Source organism: Sapajus apella, unplaced genomic scaffold, assembly GCF_009761245.1.
Source record: "Sapajus apella isolate SASKATOON/1434 unplaced genomic scaffold, GSC_monkey_1.0 scaffold1, whole genome shotgun sequence".
Classification (NCBI taxonomy): Eukaryota; Metazoa; Chordata; class Mammalia; order Primates; family Cebidae; genus Sapajus; species Sapajus apella.
In genome coordinates this window covers 48796104-48807183 of record NW_022436941.1, presented here as the reverse complement: position 1 = coordinate 48807183, position 11080 = coordinate 48796104, and positions in this window count along the sequence as shown.

The following is an 11080-nucleotide window of genomic DNA, read 5'->3' as shown; positions in this document are numbered from 1 at the left end:
ACTGGGGCTAAGACCTTAGCTCCAGCTATTGGTGGTAACACCTGCTACTCATGGCCTTCCTGCCTCTGTGTGGTTTTTCAGCTTTCTCATGGCATGATTATTGGGTTCCAAGAATGAGCATCCCGATGGTCCTAGGAGGAAGCCAGCCTCTGAAGTCACATTGCAAAGGTCCTAGGAGGAAGCTACCCTCTGAAGCCATATACTGCCACTTTTGGCTTAGTCACAGGCCCACCTGTGGGCTCCTTAGTTTGCTTTCTGCCTGTAGAAGGGTAGAGGTTTAAATTCATGTTGTTATTTAATATTTAGTATTTATCTGTCCATTTCAGTCCAAGCTGACAGTGATTCCTTGATTACATTCAAGAAAAGGGAATGTAGATGCCTTGTCTGGATGAATGAAGGGTCATATTATGAAAAGAAAATGTTGAATGGGCCATGTTAGAAAATACACTTTTTGTGGCCATGTTAGAAAATACAATCTGACACAATAGCTGTATCAAAATAGTTTAAAGTGTAGCACAGTAGGATGACTATAGTTAACAATAATGTATATTTTCAAATAGCTAGAAGAGAGAATATTGAATGTTCCCCAAACAAAGAAATGATAAATGTGTGAGATAATGGATATGGTAATTACCACTATCTGATCACTGTGCATTATATGTATCAAAACATCACTACATACCCCATGAATATGTACAATTATTATGTATTAGTTAAAAATAAATAAATAAAAATAAATTTTAGATTCTATATAGAGACCTTCACTGGTTCATTGAAGCAGGAACAACAAAAAGAGGGAACTTACTAGAATCAGGCTATTTATAGAACTGATGTAATGACAGAAAACCAGCCTCAGAAAATGCAAACCAAAAAGCCAATAGAAGGTAAAGACAATGTTGGACTGGCCGAAGGATGAACAAGGAGAAAGATGTAATCTTCAGAAAGACAGAATCTACCTGGCTTCTTACCCAAAAATATGGAGGTGGTGGGAGGATATACCTACACTGAAGAGGGCTTGATATGGGTTGGTAATCTTGTGCCTTACTGAATTTACACTTTGATTTTGCTGCTTCTTTTATTGTAATAACCACTCTGTTATCTCCCACTGTTAAAATCTATTCATCTTTAAAGAGTCAGCTCAAATGCCAATATTCTATAATGCTTTGCTGGGTTTGTCAGTTAAAATTGTTTTCTTTCTCCACTAATTCATATTACACTTTCCCCTTCTCTTATAAAACTTATTGCACAATGGTTAGTATTTACGTATGTGTTAACCTGCCTTATCAACCCAACCAGGTGTAAGTTCCTTGAAGGCAAATTCCTTGGCTTAGTTTTCTTTATTTCCCTAGAACATCTCAAAGTAACAGGTGCTCAGACATATTTGTTGAATAAATAAAGTTGGGTACCAAGTTAGAGATTCCACAAATAGTTTAGTGATAAATTCTGAATGAATATATCCTTTTCATTGCTTTGAAACTCCATAAAGATCATTCTTTTCCCTTCATGTGTCGTTAATAAAAAGATTTCAAGGCTGGACTAGGTGGTTCATGCCTATAATCCCAGCACTTTGGGACACCAAGATGGGTGGATCACCTCAGGTCAGGAGTTCAAGACCAGCCTGACCAACATGGAGAAACCCTGTCTCTACTAAAAGTACAAAATTAGCCGGGAGTGGTAGTACATGCCTGTGATCCCAGCTACTTGGGAGGCTTAGTCAGGAGAATCACTTGAACCTGGGAGGCAGAGTTTGCGGTGAGCCAAGAATACACCATTGCACTTAGCCTGGGCAGCAAGACCAAAACTCCATCTAAAGAAAAAAAAAAAAAAGCGTTCAGAATATCGGACACACCATAAAGTTTTTATTTGTTTATTAACAAATAGTTCCAGATTAATGATTTATATTACCTCAGAGTACTGAATGAGATGAAACAATATAATTTCTCTAAATAATTAGTTTCCTTATCTGTAATTTTAACCAACTACTTAAAATGATTTTAGTTTTCATTATTAGGTAAGTGCTTCCAGTGGGTTACAAATAGCTGTTGCTGTTAGATCAGATACATTTTTCTTTTACTGAGTATGGATATGTTTATAATTTTTAGATTGATTAAATTATTACAGTTGATAACCTCTATTTTTACTTTTATGCTACTATTTTAATTCCCAGCCAAGACAGAAAAGTGAACATATGCAAAATCAGATTCCAACCAAATAAAAGAATATATACAATGGAGGCCTATATATTTGAAAATAAAATTTATTTAAAAGTATGGTAGCCAGCCTTCAAGATGGCTCTAATGATCCTCATCTCCAACTTTCCTTGTGTAGTCCCCTTCCACACTGTACCAGGTTTGGTCTGCATGGCCATGCAAGTGATGGCATGCATGGGTCTTCTAAGGCTAGGTCATGAAAAGCAGTGCAGTGCCTATTCTACTATACTCTCTTGGATTAGCCATTCTGGGATAATTCAGCTGCCATGTCATCTGGTTATTCAGGGAGCTGTCTAGAGAGTTCCAGATGAAAAGTACTGAGACTTCTTGCAAAAACAGCCATAAAAAGCAAACTAATAACATGAGTGCATCATCTTGGAAGCTGATCTTGCAGCCACAGTAAAATCTTAAGATGACTGTGGTCCTGGCAAGATCTCATGAGAAATCCTGAGCCATAACTTCCCAGCTAAGCCCCTCCTGATTTCCTGATTCCCAGAAACCATAGGATAATAAATTGTTATTGTATTTTAAGCCACTAAATTTTGGGTTAATTTGTTACACAGCATAGACAACTACTATAAAGAGACATTTGGTAAACTTATAAAATTCAAATATAAGGCAAATAACTGTGGTGAGACTGAGGACACTATGGTGAAACTGAGGACACTTAAAGAGTTCTTTAGATAACCGTAAGACTCACAGCACAGATATTTTACCCAGTAAGTAGTATAGTTGTCAAGAACTGAGTGGAAAATGTGCTGGACATAGATTTGGCAAGAAAATTACTGTTTTTTGCTGTATGATGATTTGAAGATGGGTGCCATACCATACATATGTTCAACTATGACAGCTGAAGTTATTTCTCCATTAGACTTTTGCAACAGGTTCCACCTGGATACACTAAACATATACCTCTACTCACAAAAAAACTCCAATATATCCATTTTTAGATTAAAATATTTTAGTAAAAATATAATTCTTATTTTTTTTGAAAGTTTTGCTTCACAGCAAGTGATGAATGGGTTTTGTGACATTGCTGGTGCCTCTCCATATGGGGAACTGGGCCTGCACACACGCGGTAATGCATGCATCACCACATACTAATGAAACAAGGTAAAGAAATAGAAAAGCTTTTCATTCCCTCAATATGCAACTGGGGTGTAATGCCAGATGTAAAATCATTGATGTTCTTGCCAAGTTCTCAGGATTATGTCATGATTTATTTAAATGAAGACAATCAAGAATAGGTTGATTTTTGGAAAAAATAGTCAAATTCAAGGAAACTGGTGAGTAGGTGGATAGGAACATATCTTTTAAACTAAAATATTGAGTGTGTATTAAATACAAGATTATTTGTGTCCTTTATTCTTTCTTTGTATATTATTATGGTTTTCCTCTGAAGAAAGAGTAAATGACTCTACTTTCTAATCCCTTAACTCCTCCAGAATTACTTTATAATGAGGCACATAAATTCACTAGAGCTGTAATTGAAAAAAAAAAAAAAAAAAACTATGTTATTTTGAAACAACTGTTACACATGCCTATCCAAAATTGAAAGTAGATGGCATGTCTTCTTTTAATATCTCAAGAATTTCCTTTGACACTTTGTAATTCATGGTATCAGAATTGATTGTAATAGAGTCCAAGCTTTAATTTTCTTCCGGGGGTTATTGCCACCATCCACAGTGTCAAGACATGGAGAATTACAAATACTGATTTCCCCCACCTCTCAGAAAAATACTTTTTATCTGGCAATAGAAACTACAGGGATCATTCTTTGTGACTTGTCACCATCAGGGCAGTTGTGATTCAGGACTGTTGCAAAGGGAACTAAGTTTTGTCGAGCTTCTGCCATGTGCTAGGCACTTGGGTATCTTAACTTGATTTTCAAAAGTATCTTGTGTTTGAGCAGCACAACTTTCCTTCTCATTATAGATCCTCGAAAGACATTTAAAAAATTGTGGTAAAATATACATAGCACAAAATTAGCTATTTTGACTATTTTTAAGTGTACAGTTTAGTGGCATTAAGTACACTCACATTGTTATACAACCATCACCGTTAGTCTTCTCCAGAATGCTACAGGGACATTTAAAATAATGCAACCCTTCTCAAAAGCCCTTTATCTTTCAAAGAAAAGTCATCCAGGAAGGAACAAGGGTAAAATTACATTGTAATATTGTACGTTTATTTAACCTAATAGCAACTCAGTACATATTTGGTACCTACTAGAAACAAGATGTCAGTTCAGAACAAGGCAGTTCAGAGGATATACAAACTCATGAGATAAAAACCCCTCATCAAGTATAGACTGGAATTCTTCAGTCTCACCTTGATTCTTTTAGTAAACTAATTCATTCAACAGAAGTCAAGAATACCTTCTCCACACCCAGAGCTCTGCCAAGTATTTGCTATATATGCAGTAGTATCATAGCCCTCTTGGAGCTGCATTCACATAATTATCAGTGTAGCTTGTCTGCTCTTCCCTGCCTTTTGGGAAGGGAGTCAGAAAGGCAATCTTGAAATCAGTGCAGAAGTCATAAGAGAAATTTTTACTTGAATATTTATTAACCTCACTTTATGGATAGAATTCTTACAATGACCCTAAAAGGAGGCTATATTTATCATCTCTATTTTATAGGTGAGGAATCTTAGGCACACAGGTGTTAAATAAGACCTGTGGTCACGTAGTGGCAGAACTGGAGTTAAGCCCAGGTCATTTGATTCCAGAAGCTCCACGTTTAATCTTACTCCACATGGCCTTTGTTGTGTCAGTGTGTCAATGTGGACAGAAGACCTTTATGGAGCTGTTTCCAAATTAGTCATTGTAGATAAATCACTCTTCAAGGGAGGATTGGTTGAAAGTGAGGAGGGGCAAAGAGGGGCCTGCAGTGTTACTGTAGGGGAGTCCTCTTAGAAGGAAAAAACAGATTAGGGAAAAGTATTTCCCACCATAAATGAACACTGTTAGCCCAAATGGTCCTTTGTGAAAATTAGAAAGAGGCAAACCTTCTCTACTTCATTCTTGAATATCTCAAGAATATAAAAAAGGAAAAAGGCAAGTCTTTCTATAGACACTTTCTGCAGGAAAATTTTTATTAAAAAATATAAAAATTTATGATAACTGCTATGTGAGTGACACATCCTATAGCCTGTGCAATGCATAACTGGCACAACTATGTGTGGCAACTATCCCCCCCAACACCATAAACCTTTAATATCCTGTCACGGGCTGAACTGTGTCCCCTACAAATTTATATGTCAAAATCCCAATCATCAGTACCTCAGAATGTAACCATGTTTTGAGATAACATTTTTAAAAGAGTTGTTTAAGTTAAAGTGAGACCATTAGGGTGGTACCCTAATCCAATATGATCGGTGCCCTTTTAAGAAAAGGGAGAGACACTAGGGGAGCATGTTTGCAGAAGGATGACCATGTGCCATGTGAAGGGGCAGCAGGGGTCGCCATCTGCAAGCCAAGGAGAGGCCTCAGAGGAGATCAACCCAGCTGACATCTTGATCTTGGATTTCCAGCCTATAGAACTGTGAGGAAATAAAATTTCATTGTTTAAGCCACCCAGTCTTTGGAATTTTTTTATGGCAGCCTTAGCAAACTAGTATATACTCCTAACAGTTTCATCTCATTGGATTAAAGCATGGATGTGGCTATGCCATGATAGGCATTTACAAGAGAAAATATGTACATACACTCACACATACTCTCTGTCTCTCTCTCACACATATACACATACACACACAGGTAGTGGGGGGAGGGAGGAGAGGAGAGAGACAGAGCAAAAGAGAGAGAGGAAGAGAGAGACCACTATGCCACGAGAGAGAACTCTCAGCATTATAAAAGCTTGCTGCTTCTTTTTGAAAATTTATTTTAACTAATTTATTTATTTTGAGACAGAGTCTTGCTCTGTCACCCAGGCTGGAATGCAGTGGTGCTATCTCAGCTCACCGCAACCTCTGCCTCCTGGGTTCAAGTGATTCTCCTGCCTCAGCCTCCCGAGTAGCTGGGATTACAAGTGTGCGCCATCACACTCGGCCAATTTTTGTATTTTTAGTAGAGACAGGGTTTCACCATGTTGGCCCGACTGGTCTCGAACCCCTGATGTCAGATGATCCACTTGCCTTGTCGTCCCAAAGTGCTGGGATTACAGGTGTGAGCCACCGCACCTGGCCAAAGATTGCTGCTTCTAATTCCACATCCTCTACTGCTCCACTCCTCAGAATCATGCTACCTCTCCTTTGCAACTTCAATTATGTTTTAATTATATAATTATTTGTGTTCTTATTTGAATATTTTCCCCCATTATGTCTCTTCACAAGAAGAGACCTTTCTTGTGTCCTCCATATTTATATAGCGAATGCCACATACTGAGTGATTAATAAATATTTCTTGGGTGAATGAGTGAAGGAAGGAATGAGTGAATCTCTGAACTTGTGATGCTCTTCAATCAGATTATTACCTGATTAATACTGGTATAGATATATGTATTCAAGAAAAAATAAAAATATAATAATTATACATAATAACAATTTATATTTCCAGTTAAAATGACTGAAGTATACTCAGAAGAAAACATTTCTTCATTAGAGTATCTTACTTTAAGGACCTATTTTTATTTGATGACATAAAAGTCTGAGGTCTGGACTGTTTTCTGTCATTAAAAGTCCCATGACTTTTCTTCATGCCCCAGATTCAATATGCCAGCCAAATTCTAGTAATTATGTGTTTCCTTCTTAGAATTCCCAAAGAGTATGAATTAGGAAGATAATTCTTTTCTTTCCTCTATTGAACATGATGGTCATTTACTGAAACTACCAATGTGTTATGCGGCTAGTGGAAAATATCAACCTGGGCCACATCCGTCGTTATGTTCTTTGGCTCAACAAACCTCCACAATTTAGTGAAACAATGATTTGATTTAGGAGAGTTTGAACTTGAGGTTAAACTAACTAAATTGTTGATGGCTAAAATGGTTAAAAGAGGAGAGGAAACTTGAATTTCCTGTATAGCTTTTGTCTCTTCAAATTTCCATTTACTCATGTACTAGGGCTAAGAATTTTATATGTATTATATTATTTAAATTATTACCCAACCCTATAAGGTTGGTACAATTATTGCCCCAGATTTTTAGATGAATTATCTTTGGCTGAATGAGCTTAAGCAACTTGCTCAATGTGACCCAGCTATCATTAGAATCCAGGCATTTTCTTCCTTTTGTTCTGGTTGTCAAAATATTATATGTTTATTATAGATAATGTATAAAATAGATAAAGTATTAAAAATAAAATATCAGCTGTAATCCCGAAGTCAGAGAGAAATATGATTAGCATTTTGGTGACTGTCTTTCTAATGTTTATTTTCCATGATTATATGTGTCTTATAAAATGTTACAAGTATACCATGTATAGTCACGCACTGCGTTAATGATGTTTTGCATATACAACAGTGGTCCTTTTTTTTTCTTTTTTCAGATGAGCATCTTCCTCGGGTTTATTTTTTTAAATAAATCCTCTCTCCCCTGCCTTTTGCTCCCCCCACCCTCCCAGATCCCGCCATCGGGGCGGGCGGCTAGGGCCAGGCCTGCAGTTGCCGCTGGTCGTACTCGGCGATGAGCCTCTTGATGTGGGCCAGCTTACTGTGCAGGTACTTGCAGCGGTGCTTCTCCTGGCTGTAGTTGGTGTTGGTCTTTTTGATTTTTCGATATTCCTGCAAAATCTGCCCTCGAGTAGTCTCGTACTCCTCGGAGCCCTGGGTGAGCTGCCGGAGCTGGGCGTCAAGCTGCGTGAACCGCCGAGTGATGCGTTCAATGCGAGCGTGCAGGTCGTGGTACTCGCTGTACTCGGCATTGAAGTCGTTCTTGTAGCTCTGGCGCTGCTCCGAAGAGGAGATGGCTGCGTATTTCAGCAAGTAGTCGGGCGTCTCCGACGTGGATGTGCCACCCACATCCTATACGACCCTATTTTTACTGCACCTTTTCTATGTTTAAATACACAAGTACTTACCATTGTATTACAGTTGCCTCTATTATTCAGTACAGTAACATGCTGTACAGGTTTGTAACCTAGGAGCAATAGGCTATACCATATAACTAGATGTGTAGTAGGCTTTACTGTCTAGGTTTGTATAAGTACACACTATGATGTTTGTATAACAAAATGACTTAACCACACATTTCTCAGAACATATCCCCATAGTTAAGCAGTGCATGACTTTATAGTATTTTGCAATCTGCTAAAATTTGAATTTTATTTTAGTGAATATATTTCTACACTTTTTAGTGAATATATTTCTATCACTTTTAGTGATAATATACTATTATTTTAGTGAATATATATCACTTTTAGTGATAATATACTATTCTGATTTATTAAGTTAATATATTTAATCAATTGTTTATATGTTTAGTTCGTACTTTGCTATTAAAAATTATATGACTACCTGTAATGGCACTCACAGGCTTAAAATAAAGTGATGGAGAAAAATCTCCAAGAAAATGGAAAACAGAAAAAATTAGGAGTTACAGTACTAATTTCAGACAAAACTGATTTCAAACAAATAAAGGTCAAAAAAGACAAAAGAAGGGCATTACATAATGGTAAAAGGTTCAGTTCAAGAGACCTAATTATCTAAATATATGTGCAACCAACGCAGGAACACCCAGATTTATAAAACAAGTTCTTTGAGATCTACAAAGAGACATAGACTCCCACACAATAATAATGGAAGACTTTAACACTCAACTGACAATATTAGACAGATCATTGAGGTAGAAAATTAACAAAGATATTTGTTACCTAAAGTCAGCATTGGACCAAATGGATCTCATAGACTCTTTACAGAAATATTCACCCACGAACAACAGAATATACATTCTTCTCATCACCACATAGCACATACTCTAAAATTGACCAATATTTGGTCATAAAACAATTCTCAACAAATGTAAAATAACTGAAATTGGATGTTGATCCAAGATAGCTGAATAGGAACAGCTCTGGAGTGCAGTTCCCAGTGAGAACACAGAGCGTGAGTGATCACCACATTTCCAAATGAGTTTTTACTGCCCACAGACCAGGAGATTCCTGGGCGGAAAAGCTCCATGAGTCTCTAGCACAGCTGTTTTAGCCGGTGCAGTGGGTCTCTGCACAAAAACTCACACAAATCTGGGTGGGTGTTTCAACTGGCACCTGGAATGCCTGGGAGACAGAGTCACCCATTCAACTGAAAAAAAAGGGGCTGAAACAGGGAGCCAGGTGATCTGGCTTGGCAGGCCGTACACCCACAGAGACCAGCAATCTGAAACGCTCTAGATAAAGAGTTTCACAGCAAGCACAGCTGGACCTGGAATGGTCCAGATCTGTGGGGAGAAGGGTGCCTGCCATTACTGAGGCAGTCCACCACTATTGAGGCAGTCTGCCATTACTGAGGCAGACTGCCATTACCAAGGCAGTTCTAACTTTACCTCTATAAACAAAACTGCAAGGAAGTTCACACAGCAGCTGGGCAGAGCCCACAGCAGCTCAGCAATGCCTCTGCTGGCAGACTGTGACTAAGCTACCTCCTTGCTGGGCAGGGCATCTCTGAAAAAAGGCAGCAGCATGTAAGGAACTTATAAATAAAGCCCCACCTTCTCAGGACAAAGCACCTGGGAAAAAAAGGCGGTTATGAATTCTGCTGCAGCACACATAAACGTACCTGCCCTGCAGCTCTGAATGGAACATTGGAGCTCACAGCTCAGCACTTGAGCTCCTATAAGGGACAGACTGTCTCCTCAAGCAGCTCCCCAACCCCTGTATATCCAAAGAGACACCTCAAAAAGGAGAGCTCAGTCTGATACTTGGTGGGTGTCCTTCTGGGACGTAGATAACAGAAGAAGAAACTGGCAGCAACCCTTACTGTTCTGCAGCTCTCGCAGGTGATGCCCAGGCAAGCAGGATCTGGAGTGGACCTCCAGCAGTCCTACAGCAGAGGGACCTGACTGTTAGAAGGAAAACTAAAAAACAGGAAGAAATAACTTCATCATCAACAAAAAGGACATCCACTCAGAGACCCCATCCGAAAGTCACCAACTACAGGGACCACAGGTAGATAAATCCACAAAGATGGGAAGAAACCAGCACAAAAAGGATGAAAACACCAAAAACCAGAATGCCTCTCCTCCTCCAAGGGATCACAACTCCTCACTAGCAAGGGAACAAGGCTTGTTAGAGAATGAGTCTGATGAATTGATAGAAGCAGGCTTCAAAAAGTGGGTAATAAACTACTCTGATCTAAAAGAACATGTTCTAAACCAATGCAAAGAAACTAAGAACGTTGAAAAATGATTTGACGAAAAGCTAACGAGAATAAACAGCTTAGAGAAGAACATAAATGAATTGATGGAGCTGAAAACACACCACGAGAACTTCATAAATCATACACAAGTTTCAATAGCTGAATTGAACAAGCAGAAGAAAGGATATAAGAGATTGCAGATCAACTCAATGAAATAAAATGAGAAGGTAAGATTAGAGAAAAACAAGTAAAAAGAAATGAACAAAGCCTCCAAGAAATAGGGGATTATGTGAAAAGACCTAATCTACATTTGATATGTGTACCTGAATGTGACGGAGAGAATGAATCCAAGCTGGAAGACATTCTTCAGGATATTATCCAGGAAAACTTCCCCAACCTAGCAAGGCACTCCAATATTCAAGTCTAGGAATTACGGAGAATGCCACAAAGATATTCCTCAAGAAGAGCAACCCCAAGGCACATAATCATCAGATTTACTAGGGTTGAAATGAAGGGAAAAATGCTAAGGGCAGCCAGAGAGAAAGGTTGGGTTACCCACAAAGGGAAGCCCATCAGACTT